At 36.3% G+C, this 15,166-nt stretch overlaps 1 non-coding gene across 1 annotated transcript; it reads right to left on the bottom strand.

The window, feature by feature from the left end:
• Nucleotides 1-544: 544 nt before the first annotated feature.
• Nucleotides 545-616, bottom strand: Trnaa-ggc. The gene has a single exon. It is a non-coding gene; the product is annotated as a tRNA-Ala (tRNA).
• Nucleotides 617-15,166: the final 14,550 nt, after the last annotated feature.

The raw sequence follows: 15,166 nt of genomic DNA, 5'->3' as shown, positions 1-15,166 counted from the left end.
TCTTAATCATTTCAAACTGATTTCACTTTGTGTAAATAAACATTATTTTTGACCATCATTGACATAAATTTTCTCACTGTGCGCTAAAAATAGCCGACTGAACTCAGCTTGGATCAGCACTGAACAGCAGCTGAATAATATGCCTGTTCAGTTGTTGATTAGCGTACCATGTGTTGATTAGAAGATGTCGAATAGAAGCTCTCACATGATAAATATTCAGCTATGAGAGTTTATATTTTGCACTGGACGATTTATTCATCAATTCTAGGATGGCGCAGATGGAAAGGCATACCGCTCACGATTGGAAGGTCTCGAGTTTGAATCCAGTATCCAGGCGATTTTTAAATATGGTTGTTATATCATGATAAGTGTCAGTGGCGTAGCTAGAGTCTTTGGGGCCCCTCCGAAGGAGGTTTGCAAAATTATTTTATTACCGAACTCACACGTACTTTTTTTTTTGAAAACATTCAATATATTAATTAATTAACTCATTACGCGAGGTAAAGATGGATGAATTATGAGTGACATCATAAAAAACAATTACGAGCTCAGGTGAGATTCGAACCCACGACTCTTGTATGCCAGACGAGTGCTTTACCAATTAAGCTACCGAGCCACTTGGCGTTTCAAATTTAAACCTAATATTTGTAAAAAAAAATCGTGATTAAATGTTCAAAATAATCTCTGCTGATGACAAATCACCCATACCAGGGCGTTATTGAAATTTCGTCCAAGAAATAGTTTTTGTTGCTACGTCTTGTGGATTTAAAAAAATATATATGTAAAGCGTTTGCTTCAGAAGTTTCTATATGTTTCGGTTTAAAAGGATCTTTAGATATATTCTTGAATAACTTTCTGTACACATTTAAAATAAATTGCAGTATCCTGTGAAATAAATCACCGAATTTGAACTGTAAACAATAAAAACACAGATTTTCCTGTGAAATCTACTATTTTACCGACAAAATCCGTGAAATCAGCTATTTTACCCGAGAAAATCGTTGAAATCAACTATTTTACCGGAAAAAAAATCCGTGAAACAAACCATTTTAATGTAACCCGTTGAAATACTAACGAACAGTTCGGTAAAAGCATTTTTTCTTCACCGAACTTCTGTGAAATCTTGCGACAGCCGCTTGATCTTCCTTTTGTTTCAGTTTTTGCACACCACTAAGAAGCAGTGAAAGCTGGCTTAGTGGTAGCAAGCCTGTTTCCTGATCGGTAGGTCAGGAGCTCGATTCCCGGTCGAACCATTTTCTTGTTTTTCTTCATGATTTTGTTCAACGATTGTACAGATTGTTCGGTGATTTTTCACCGAACCTTCAGCTGTTAAGATTACGGTGAAATTTCACCGTAATCTGTAATTTTTTTTAGGTTGTACATTGTACGGTATTAAGTAGTATGCTTAGGGTTATTCCTAGTTGAACTTCTTGAACTCTCGTGAAAAATTCTTGGAACATATTTACTATATATCTGATAAAATCGCTGGACAAATTTCAGATATTCTAGTATTGTGCTAATTACTGATAAATTCATTAGCAGGCTATGTTATGTAATTTTATGAGGAATTCTCAGTGAAACTTATAGAGGTATCCCTAGAGAAAAATTTTCAATGCTTTGAAAAATAAAACATGCACAGATTTTTCAGCAGTAAAAATCTGGAACTTATTGAACTCTGTCGAAACTCCTTAAATTCTTGGATTTTTTCGGAACTTTTTGTAAACGAAATCTTAGAAGAAATTTTGCTAGAAAATTTAAAAGAATGCTTAAAAAACTGGTACTTGTAGTTATAAATAAGGGCTCACTGAAATTGAAGGGCAAATGCCAAACGATTTCCATTTATCTGAGGAATTCTCAATGGTTATCAGGGAAAATGCTCAAAGGTCACCTTAGTGAAATTATTGGTTGAAACTTTGATAAATTCCTAGAATGATTCATGTAGACAGTCTTGAAGAATCCTTCAAAAAGACCAAAGTGACCTATTCGGAATCCCTGTGGCAATTTGTTCAAGTCCCGTAATAAATTGACATCCATATAGGCTTATATTATGAGATCGTTACTAGCTTTATCATAGTGATTTTAAGCCCGAATCAATTCTTCAGAAATTAATATAAAAATTCCTGATAGCATTACTCAAAACATTCTGTAGAGTTTTTACATGAAAGCACTGGAAAAAGTTCCCTAGATTTATGGCTAATCTAAATTCTGTAGAAATCCAGTTAGGATTTCTGCAAACATTCATGAAAGAATTCTAAACGAATTCTTGGAAGAATTTACTCGTTTAACGAAATCTCTCGAAACGTTTAACAAAAAATAAATGTTGGTAAAATTCATGGCAAAATTGCGTATAAATTACAAGGAGAAATTTTTAAAGAAATATCCTTATGAATTATTTTAATTGGTGTTCTAAAATGATTAAAAAAATAATATCTGAAAAAAATTCGATTAACAACAAATATCTTGAAGCAGTCATTGGGGATTGTTCAGTGTAAGTGATTATTGTAAGAATAATCAAAATACTTTTTTAAACAATTTCAACAAGACATTGGCATACTTTATAGCAGACACCATGGAGAAACATCTGTAGTTATTTCAAAAGGTTTGATTTTGAGATAAGGCTGATACATTTTTTTTTCTTTCGCCACCACGTTCTTCAAAAAATTGAAAATTTGGAAGACGGGACCAAAAAAGATGCATTGCTCTGTTCAACCCTATCAGGGTATTAACGTTTTTAATTTTAAATAACCCCATGGAACAACGACCCCAAGGACAATCTTGAAACACAAAGAGCGTATTGTTCTGTCACATTTCAAGAAAAAAAGTATATAAAAAATTGTTAAAATTACCCTTTTTATGTATTTTATTTGTTTGCACCCCAGTTTGTACCCTGAATATTTTTCCCCGCCTTAGGCCTTCCAAGTGGTCTCGAACATAAAAGAAAACTAGTATTTGCATCAGTCTAAATATTTTAATAAAAATCAATATCTTTGACTTACACATTTTACAAAATTTATTATGTTGAAAATATTTTGAAATCTAAAAAACTGTACACTTTTAGGCCTTTACTTATTTATCATATTGAGAAGGTATCTGTATCATTTCTGAAATGAAAAACAATGATAATGGTTCAGATCGTAGGAAAATCTGTATAAGCTCAAAGCTCACCAATGCTCTAGATTTTTGGAGGCCTACAGATTTGATTTGAAATAAGAATTCATGTTCATTGTTGTAGATTTACTTCAGCCTAGTTCTGGTACTGAGCCTAAACACGGACGCTCAGGGAGGCCTCAACACACACCTGAGACCCTACATATCGAACCCATCAACACATGGGCCGGGACCAACGGCTTTACTTCCCTTCCGAATTTATGCCTCAGAAATTCATGACGGCGTCGACGGAAATTGCTACCCGATCGACTGGGGTGAGAGGCCATTACGCTTACCACCACGCCACTTATCGAAATCTCAGTTTTCTCATGAGTACAATCGATTGAACAATATCAAGGAAAACAATTTACAAAACAAATATTTGTGTAGGCCCCTAAACTGTGGGGCCCAAAAGCCATGGTCCCTCGGGCCCCTCGGGCCCCTCGACCCATTCTGAATCTAGCTCTAAAGTATTAAAAATAATGGATAATCAAGGGGCCCCTGTACATCGCTGATCCTAGTGTCCTCCAAAAATTATGCTTGTCATGTTCATTATCTTTTTGGGATTTTACAAATTATCAATTTCCAACAAGCTGTGTCCAACTGTTTATATTATGAGAAATCCGCCCTGCGATTTTGGGGCCCCCAGGAGCTCGGGGCCCGGTGCGGACCGCACCCACCGCACCCCCCTAGCTACGCTACTGATAAGTGTGTACACTACATTTGAAGCGCCAAGAAAAATATTTTTTTTTTGTTTTTTATTTGTTTTTAATTATTTTTGGACCAGTCGTATAAAAGCTGAACAAAATGCTTGTTAAACGTTTTAAAAGCTGAAAAATTAAGTTGGAATTCAACGACATGCTTTAAAGTTTCTCCAAATTTGTGTGAACAACGCCTGAACAAAGGTTGGCCATGAAGCTTATTAAAATGTTATTAAACATGATGCTGAATAAAACTGCCATAATGGTGTTTGTTCAATGAGTGAATGTTAGTTGGGACTCCCAGCTCATTTTCATTGCCCACTAATGAACACCTTTCTCGTGGTGATTGTGGAGATGCAGAGGTGTTCTCGGTCTCTAGAAGCAACAATCACACACTAACATTTCTTTCCCATCCTAACTGACTGTAAGGACTTGGCTTGCGCCGTTATTGATCAATAATATGAGAGCTACTAAAATGTGTACTTCGAGAGTTAGCAGAAAGTTTCATTCCTCATTCATTTGGATCGAAGTGCAATTTTTACCAGTTCCGATCAATCTAAGAGTAGCTATGTTTTGTGAAAAATTGATGAAATGTTTTTGACCTCCCCCTCCTCTCTGACGTAAATCCTGGCCCATGATTTCACAGAGTGATCTGAAATCAATTAAGTTTTTTTTTATAACTGTTCCACTGGAATGAATTTCGTATCAATTTTTATTGACCATCGAATTCAATTCTTAATCGCACCCGAAATTCATTATGACACAGAAATTTCAACCGAAATCCTTAGAAATCTGCATCTAAATTACACCAAATCTCATTTAAATAGGGTCCTAAAAGTAGATGAAAAACCTAATTTAGTACTACACCCTGACAACCAAAATGTACGTATAAAGAAATCACCTGGATGCTTTGTATGTGCAACATTTCACTTATAAGATGTCGCGTAAAGGCCTTCTACGTACAAAAGTGGAGGCGATATGCGTCCATATATTATGTGATGAATAATAACATACAATGCGAGTGTATAAATTTTCTACCGAACTAACCTGTGATCTTATGCGTGTACTAGACTCGACCTGAAGAAAACCATCGTAAGCATACATTATATATTTATGGTGGTAAGCTCCATCGAAGTTAATACGCCAATCGCGTATTATCCTCGATTTTACTATAGTAAAATCGAGGATAATACGCGATTGGCGTATTAACTTCGGTGGAGCTTACCACCATTAAACTAGGTATAATCATAATTCCCTAATCTTATTTGGATGAATCCTAAAATTTAAGAGCTGTTAGGTCATCCCTAAAGCCCTAAAGTCGTAAAGCCCTGTACCAGTTTTAGCATCAAACGGTTAAATGTAAGCCAGAAATACGTGTTTATGAGATTTTTAAATGTTTTTGTCTTCGGTTTTTGAAATTCTGTCATACCCTTTGATTCAAACTTAAATTTTTCGTGTATTTTGTTTTTCGTGTCCCTTCACATTAATCATACACGTAAAAATATGTGCAGTAGAAACTGCCATTTTACGGGGTTAATTTAAGCGCTCGCACCGACAATTTTCAGCAGACCATAAATGTGCATGATTTTACCATATTTGTAGTCGAAATCAGATTGACGAAAAAGCTTTTCTGTCAGATGAACCAGAAAGGTGGGTGGGATGTACTACAAACATAGTAATTTTCTCTTAAATTCCATGGTAATTTTAAGAATGGGCGCAGCTAAAATAGTATTTTTTACCACAGATTTTTTCCCGTGTAGGAACAACTCCAATAGTGTCATGGTTCAAAGTTTGACCCTTTTTTAATTAAAGTTCAAATATTATACAGTTGTTATTTGAGCCAAAATGTTTGTAAGAACACGCTCTATTTTGTTATTTATTAGTGAAATCAATCAGGTAGCGTAGATAAAGATCTTCTGAAGTGCGGAATGATTCGGCATTTCAAAAACCACTGGAAACGCCGACCCAACCGCACCACATGCACCAGACATCGCTTCAGTAGTGACGCATCGAGTGTATTTGGCTCAAAGATAACACTGATATTAGTCACCACTACCCGTAGATTCGTAAAATCGGTAAAAACACTTCGAGCCTATCAAATCGAACATGCATACGCTACAAATAACCTCATCTCCCCCAACTGTGACGATGAAGCGAATCCTGTAGGAAGTGCTTTTCAGAATGACGAATCGAAAAAAAAAAAACAATCACCGCGGCGCTGCACTTGTTTGATATCACACAACCATACAGAGGTGTACAGGTGAGCATTCGCCGAGTGACGAAATCCTTCGAATGATTCATCCTCGGCGCTCGAAAAAGAGAATCACAGCAGCCTCACTGCGATTAGCCACTTATCCTCTCGTGTTGCCTCCTGCTGCTGCTGCTGCTGCTGCTGTAGCAAAGCGGTGACGAATGATAATGCTTCAGGAAAAATCCCATTCTCCGGCAAGGCGAATCGTATACACACATCCTGCCTGCTACGACAGGAGGTTAACGCTTTGACCTTTGCTCCTATCTGGCTGAACGTCCCAACACGGTAGAATCAACCCCCTTCGACGAGTCTTGCTCCGTTCGGTCGTAACCATGGCTTTGTCCGCAGATAAGGCGTGGGTTGCTTGTTCACAATCAACGCCTTCTGCGAAGCTTGTCCGTAGGAGCAAATGCACGCAATCCTGACTCCTTAGGGAACAACTAACAATCAGCGACGGCAGCCTACTACTTACAGGATCCGTAAATACTTGCGACGGTTAGAGCAGGGCTTCCTAACCGGTGGTCCGCGGACCCCTTGGAGATCATAATGACTTCACAGGGAGACCTCGAAGCTTTTGAGCATTCGTGTAGTTTTTCTTAATGTAAATGTAAAAAAAATCTCACTCAATTTCTAACTCAAGTTCCAAAAACTTTGGTTTCAAATGACGAAAAAATTTGATGTTTTATACATTTATGAATGATGATAGCAACTCCCCCACATGCCCCATCAAATCGATCATTGCGATAAACAAAAAAGTCTGGATCTCTTTTGAGTTTTGATCCAGATTTCAAAAAAGTTTCAGTAATATCTGCTATGTGTATGTTATTAGCTTTAGAATATTTAACAGCTCGTCCTCTTTACCATTCAAAGAACGACCATTTCAATTCAAAATATTAAAAAAATGGATTCAGTAGAGAAACGTAATCCGATAACAGTTTTAGTAGTAAATTTTACACCAACTTGGAATGCTTCAGCCATTGTGGCGGTTTTTATCATTGCATCAATCATTTGATTCTATTGTTCAACTAAAATATCAAAATAACATTTTACTGTAAGTAGGTGCATTTTCTGATGATTTTTTGTTGGGTTATTCCATTGATGAAGAGGTGGAATAGATACTACCTGAGGCGGCATGGGTGTTCCCTTAAAACATCCAGTTTTAGTGATCCGCGAGCTTTCGTAGAACTTCAAATTGGGTCGCAGCTTCAAAAAGATTGCGAATCACTGGGCCAGAGGAAAAATCAGCACAAATTACTTCCACAGCAAAGCTTGCACTTCCGTGAAAATGGTTTGTTTTTAGCCCGGCTTCATCTAACGGTTTGGTTTGGGGTATTTTCGCTCTCGGAGCCTGGTTTCTAAATCGAGCCCAGAATCGTGCCCTGGATCGAGGCAAGTGTGACTCCTGGATTGACGTAAATCGTACCTACTCGGAAGTCGAACGACATTGGGTAAAGCATCCTAACAAACCAACATGCGTCAGTCAGGGGTTATATGGGGTGGTGTCAACGGCAGCGGAATACCACCATTGGCGGGTGTCCAACAGGCCTACAATATCTGCTGGCGAGGAAGACGCTTGTTGATACATTTTTAGCAGCGGGAAAGGTATACAAAAAAAGAGTGGCATTTTAGCACGCGTGGCTCCGTTGTTTAGCTAGCTGTGTACTTTGTTCAGAGGCAGCTGCAGCGTAGGGCTGATTACTTGGGAAGAGGTGAATGGCATATCGAAAACAAATTTTGTAATCAATACTAATTTTAGAATTGTTATGTTACCACATCAAAATATTTGTTTTTTTTTAGTATTTCGAATACCAGTCTGAACTCTTAGTACTAGTCGGCATAATAATAAGAGTGTTAGGAATGTTACATTTGTTCAACAAACTTTGAATGGTTTGTCACCTCAAGTGTCGGCATAATTTTCCTCTACATAGAAATTGTTCATATCAAATGAAAATGAAAATATTATATTAACATATACTCATGTCTATATCCCACAAATAATTATTTATCATGGTCTAATCGCTTATCAAAGTGAATCCTGTGACCCAACGATCCTCCCCATCAACAAACATCCCTCCCAGTAACCTTTGTGGAGATGCAGAGGCAAACACGGTCTCCAAGTAGCAAAGGTTACACACTAACATTCCTTCCCCCAATCCCACCTGACTGCAAGGACGTGGCCGGCGCCGTTATTGACCCTGTATAAATAGAGGCACTGAATTATGCACACTGAAGGAGATTATGGCCAATCCCAGCTGAACTTCTAGTTGATTCTTTGTGCATTTTCACTGACTTCGGTCAATCACGGAATAGCAACCATTGATATGTGTAGTCAGTCTAAGCTAAGCTAAGCTAAGCTACCAGTCTGAACTCTTAGTAAAACTATTCATAATCTAACCTTGTTGTCACAGCTCATTTGATTATTGCTGAGATATTTACAATCTTCTACGCGAAACAGCAGTTGACAAACCTCCTCCGTATAATAACCTATTCTTCATATCTAATATATAATTCGTCGCAATATCCGAGACTCTTCCTTCCGTAATTTTCAGATATAACCAAGCCGATATAACCGATTTGTATGATGTTTTCAGAGTGGCTGCTTATTACAAGGCATTGCATAGTCCACATTTTGTTTTTTTTTTTAATTGACGTAAAACAAAATGACCTTTTATATGGAGAATGTCGATCCCCCCCATTAAATATCGGATATCATCGATGATTATTATCGACACGGATTCTTAAATTAGAAGAGATTTTTGAGAACTTGTGAAAAAAATGTGCCAAAATATTGAGAAACTAAAAAGTTATAGCGATTTGAATATTTGTTTTGCGGTAAAAAATAAAGCTGCTGGTCTTCTTCTTCTTCTTTCTGGCATTACGTCCCAATTGGGACAGAGCCTGCTTCTCAGCTGTTCTTATGAGCACTTTCACAGTTATTAACTGAGAGCTTACTGTGCCAATGACCATTTTTGCATGCGTATATCGTGTGGCAGGTACGAAGATACTCTATGCCCAGGGAAGTCGAGAAAATTTCCAACCCTAAAAGATCCTCGACCGGTGGGATTCGAACCCACGACCCTCAGCTTGGTCTTGCTGAATAGCTGCGCACTGGGGATTGTTTTTTATTATCGCACAAATTGGGCCGAAGGGTCTCAGATTTTCATGAAACTTTTTCCACAGGCAGGGCTCATGGATATATGAATAAAAAAAAATTGAGAAAAATTCAGGGTCGCCTATTTTTCCGGAAAACTCAGGTGGAAATTTTTTGTTTTCCCTTGACACTACTTACTTTGAAAAATCATAACTCAAGAACGAAGCATCGTAGAAACAAAGTTTTTATATGAAAATTTAAGCAAATTTTCTCAAAAATCAAAAAAAAAAAAATGAACTGGCAAAAGTTTTCCACAAAATTTTCTACCGTTGGGAAAATTCGTAAAGAAAAGCCGGAAAAACTATGCCCGAACTCGTGGAAAATTTTCAAAAAAATATTTTCGAGAAGGTAATTTTATAAGCTTTAATCACTGAAATTTTTGGAATGCCCTTTTTTTCGTTTTTGAGTTATGACCAATTTTGTGAAAAATGTCCACATGTGCCATATAAGACTTTTCTTTGAAAAATCATAACTCAAGAACGAAACATTGTAGAAACAAAGTTTTTATATGAAAATTTAAGCAAATTTTCTCAGAAATCCAAAAAAATATGAACTGGAAACAATTTTCCACAAAATTTTTCACCGTTAGGGAAATTCATAAAGAAAAGCTGGAAAATCTATGCCCGAACTCGCGGAAATTTATTTTAAAATATTTTTGAGAAGGAAACTTTATAAACTACAATTCTAGTAACTTTTAGGATGTACTTTTTTTTGTTCTTGAGTTATGGTCAATTTTGTGAAAAATGACCATATTAGCCTTTTCTTTGAAAACCCATATTTCAATCGAAGCATCAGAAAAACAAGGTTTTTTATCAAAGCAATTGCAAATTTCCTAAAAGATCTGCAAGAAACTATATGGGATTGGTTTTAATGAAGTATAAGTCGGATAAGATTATATTTTTCATGAAACATTACACCGCTAAGCAAAGCTTAAAAAACTGTTTCTTTTCCATTCCAAGGGATTCTTTCTTTTCTATGGAACAAATAAGATTCTTTTTATATTTTTCTTTAATTTTATTTATTCAATTATTCAGTACATAACTTACATTTTATCTTAAAACTATCTATTTTTTCAACCGGGAAGATTGCCTTTGGTTGCTACCACCAGAAGATTTTCGTTTCTTTGTAGTATTAAGAACAAAGCATGCTGTATTTTCTTGGTTTTCATGGGCATCTGAGAATTCACTCGCAAAAATGCTTCGTTCGTCTTTTGGAATAAATGAATGATATTTTTTTGTTCCAGGAATTGGATCAAGGTTAGAAAATCTCTCCTGAAGTAATTTTTCAGCCTCTGAATAGTCATTTTCAGTTGCATAGATGAATTCCCAATCTTTTTTAAATTGGTCTTTCACCTTTTGCGACACAGCCCAGTCAAAAAATTGTTTGGCGTTATTAATTTCCGCTGACTTTCTAATACTAGCATCTCTAGCCATTCGCTTAATATTGCCACCGATACCATCACATGGACCTTTTCCATGTGAGGTTGGGAAAAAGTGCCATTCTGCTCTAACTTTAAAATCATTTTTGCATACATTTTTGCATACATTGGTTGCATACATTTTTGAAATTTAATTTATTTTTGTACTGCTCTCCGCAACCATCAGAAAGATAAATGATTTTTTCAAGCTCAGGAAATTTATTTTTCAATCTTGAAAATAGTTTTGTTTGAAAAGCATAAACTGATGTCGTGTTATGCTTTTTTATGTCAGCAATTACAACAAAATTTAAGACTTTGATCGAAGATTTGTCTTTGTAATAAACTACAAATGGATGTATTGTTACTTGAGGTCGTACAAAGTAATGGCTTTGAATAGAATCTTGTAAGGCTGTGCACAAGGACGATTTATCGATATCGGCGATATCCAATTGATTAAATATCGGTATCGGCGATATATCGGATTTGACATTATCGGTATCGAACCGATACCCGATAATTTTAAATAAAGGGATTTTCAAGCAATATCGACTATTCTGGCTTCATTAGACACAAACTGTTGTATTATGAAGTGAAATATTTGAATTTTGTAATTATGGTATGTTACATTTAACGGATATCTAAAATTCCGTTAAACTAGTTTTAACAAAATCATTGAGTGTTGTCCTAATTATCGGACGGACAATAGTTTTATCGATATCGGAAAATATCGGGTCGGCAAATATCGGATATCGTATCGATAAAATCGAGCCGATAATATCGATATTATCGATAATATCGATATTTGCACAGCCCTAGAATCTTGTATCACGCACGAATAATTTTCCGCGAAATCCATTTGGCACATTTTTTCTTTGTTTTCAACTAGTGATTCCTTTTTAGCTCTTATAAATTTATTTTGTTTATCTACTTTGAATTGATGCACAAGAAACTTCTCTGTGAGATTTTTCAAGTTTTCTATAAAATCATTTACATTTTCCTCTTTGTTGATAATTTCACAACGAGGAGAAATAATCCCAAAACAATACTTAACTTCTTCAACGTTGTTTTCATCTAAGCGATTGGCAACAAAATCTAATTTCTTTAATTTACAATCCTCACAGGACCTCAAGTAACAATCATCTGTACTATCTGGACATATCATTTGACTAGTCAAAAAGGTGTTAAGTTTTTTTTCTGTGTTATGAACTTCAAAGCAATTAGTTTTTTTTCATGTATCATGCAAACACAAACATTCATGGCCGATGAATCCTTTGTATAAACACATTGTTTTGGTTTAAGTTTCCAGAACGATGTGAATGAGACAGATTCCTGTTCACTCTTACAGGTTTCCAAATATTGTTTATATAAAGTATCCAAAGAGTCAAGCAAATGGCGTTTTTGAACATTTTGGCGCACTCCATTGGGTAACTTAATAGATATGGTATCTTTCAAGCCAGGAAATGGCCGACTGATATCATCCCTTAGGTAAAAATTTGAAACTATGTCTTGGACATCTGATCCATGCGAGGGTCGTCCTACTTTTGAAAGTGGTTGAATCCCTAAATTGTATTTTTTGATTCAGTTATAACGTGTTGAGACACGTCAAAATGAGCTTTAACTTTGGCATATGACCAATTCCTAGGAAGTAATTTTAGAAGTTCAATTTGCTTGTCAGGTTCGGCTTTTGTAACAGCTGAGTTCAAATTTAATAAAACGGAATTAAAATCCTCTGTAACATCGACGATATTAGGCGGAAACCAAGTCTTTATTTTACTCAAAATTTGATTGAACATTTCGTCCATAGAAGCATTGCAATAGTTACTACTAGAAGCATCCAAACGTGAAGATTTTACTTGAAAAGAAATTTCCAATAATTTAGCAAGCTCTTGTATTTTTTGTACATTATTCATTGAACCAACTGACTCACCCGAGGAAGAAGTTCCCTTTGGCGACGCCAACGAAGATAGTGGTGAAACTTGTTCCTCAAACGCCATTGCTTCTGGAAGATCCGTTACGAGAGCCTTCTGGTCACCGGTAATGGAGCACTTCACGCAAATTTTCATCTTTTCCGTAATCCACCGAACTCCATTCGAATGAAGCTTACTGATGAGGCCTTGGCTGATCGATCGTAGATTTGTCCTTACTGATTTGTGGCCGTCCAGTCCGAAGGGGTTACAGCATAAAGAATTGTATTCGTAATATTGAACTTTGTCCATTTCAACAGCTTCGGGAAAACTTTTTTCACTTTCCAAAAATTAATAACGAGGAATATACAGCTGATAGACAACACTTGCACTTTCTCACTGCTCTTTGTTAGTTTTTGGTAAACTTATGATTCTCAAGCCATTTCAACGCTTTAAACTTGAATTGGTAAATACCTATTTGTCATATTGTCTACCCATTTATTTAACTGTCAATTTTGTAGTTACCTAACAGGAAAAAATTGCCTACATTCTGATTGAAGAAAACTTTGTTTCTATGTAGTTTCGTTCTTAAGAAATTTTGTTTATGAACTTATAAATTTGTAAATATATGGTTCAAACAGCTCATCCTAGCAATATTTGATCATGTTTTAGGAACGAAAAATGAGCGTATTGAAAAATATTGTAGGATTGGATCTTATTGATCGCTCTTTTCAAATATACTTTGTTTGAAAGCTGGAATAGCTAATCGGGTTTTCATTATTTGTTTTCGTAAACAGTGAAAAATGTCCTGGGAAACTGATTCCATTTCAAAAATTTCATATTTTTGAGATAATTTGAATCCGGTTCGACAAGTCATGATGAGTCTTGAGTCTTGATTCTACAATGTTTCGTTCTTGAGTAATGATTTTTCAAAGAAAAGTCTTATATGGCACATCTGGACATTTTTCACAAAATTGGCCATAACTCAAAAACGAAAAAAAAGTGCATTCCAAAAATTTCAGTGATTAAAGCTTATAGGTAATTTACCTTCTCGAAAATATTTTTTTGAAAATTTTCCACGAGTTCGGGCATAGTTTTTTCGGCTTTTCTTTACAAATTTTCCCAACGGTGGAAAATTTTTTCCAGTTCATATTTTTTTGGATTTTTGAGAAAAAATGCTTAAATTTTCATATAAAAACTTTGTTTCTACGATGCTTCGTTCTTGAGTTATGATTTTTCAAAGTAAGTAGTGTCAAGGGAAAACAAAAAAATTCCACCTGAGTTTTCCGGAAAAATAGGCGACCCTGAATTTTTCTCAATTTTTTTTATTCATATATCCATGAGCCCTGCCTGTGGAAAAAGTTTCATGAAAATCTGAGACCCTTCGGCCCAAACCCGTACGGTAATAAAAAAAATCCCCTGGTGACCGCCGACAACGACACCAGCAGAGAAATCCAGAGACGCATCGTTGCTGTAAGTCGTGCCTACTTTGGCCGGAGCAGAACTTTTCGATCGATCAAAGATCGCCATCGCCATCTATGAGACGCTGATTATACCGGTACTCCTCTATGGGCATGAAACATGGACCTTACGTGCTGAGGATCAACGCGCCCTTGGTGTTTTCGAACGGAAGGTGTTGCGGATCATCTACTGTAGAGTGCAGGTGGAAGACGGAATGTGGAGAAGGCGGATGAACCATGAATTACACGAGCCGCTTGGGGGAACCAACCATCGTCCATCTCGCAAAAATTGAGTGGTTTCGGTGGGCCGGGCATGTCACCAGAATGTCGGATAGCAACCCGGTGAAAATGGTTCTTGAAAACAATCCGACTGGCACAAGACAGCGTGTTGCGCAGCGGTTAAGATAGATCGATCAAATTGAGGACGATCTGCGGACCCTTCGCAAAATGCGTGGCTGGCGACGGGCAGCCATGGACCGAGTCGAATGGAGACGTCCCAGGCTTTAGTCTGACTGGGAAGTAAGTTTCTCCAGAAATTTATCCATGAATCCATGAGGAAATGGAAATTTTTGTAGCAATAATATGTACTTTGATGAAATGCTGGAAGAATACTGGAGAAATTCCGAGATAAATTTCTCGGAATTCCTCCAGTACTCTTCCAGCATTTTATCAAAGTACATATTATTGCCACAAAAATTTCCATATCATCATGGATTCTTCACAACTTCATTCAAGGTTCAACACCAATTAATACTACAGCAATTATTACAGTTCGATCATGTACACATAATTTTTTCTCAGGGATTGTTTTCGGAGTTATAGGACATTATCCAGAGATTCAAATGTATTTTTTTCAGTTAACTTAGCAGATTATTAAGAAAATCCTAGAAAGAATTTCAACATCCTGAACAACTTCTCTCAAGACACCATACACTCTTCGAAAATTTCATGTAACTTTAAGTCTTTATAGATGCACATAAAAGAAGCGAGAAGCTTGACTCAAATTTACATCCTTTCTGAAAATTACACGAGACCAACAACCCAAAAAAAAAAAACACACACGACATGACGTAAAATATAAGAGGACTTACTTTCACGTGATGATGTAAAAGTAAATCCCTATAGATTTCACTTC

The sequence above is a fragment of the Aedes aegypti genome, chromosome 2, assembly GCF_002204515.2.
Source record: "Aedes aegypti strain LVP_AGWG chromosome 2, AaegL5.0 Primary Assembly, whole genome shotgun sequence".
Taxonomy (NCBI): Eukaryota; Metazoa; Arthropoda; class Insecta; order Diptera; family Culicidae; genus Aedes; species Aedes aegypti.
The sequence above is the reverse complement of the archived record's forward strand: the minus strand, read 5'-3'. Positions and strand labels throughout refer to the sequence as shown.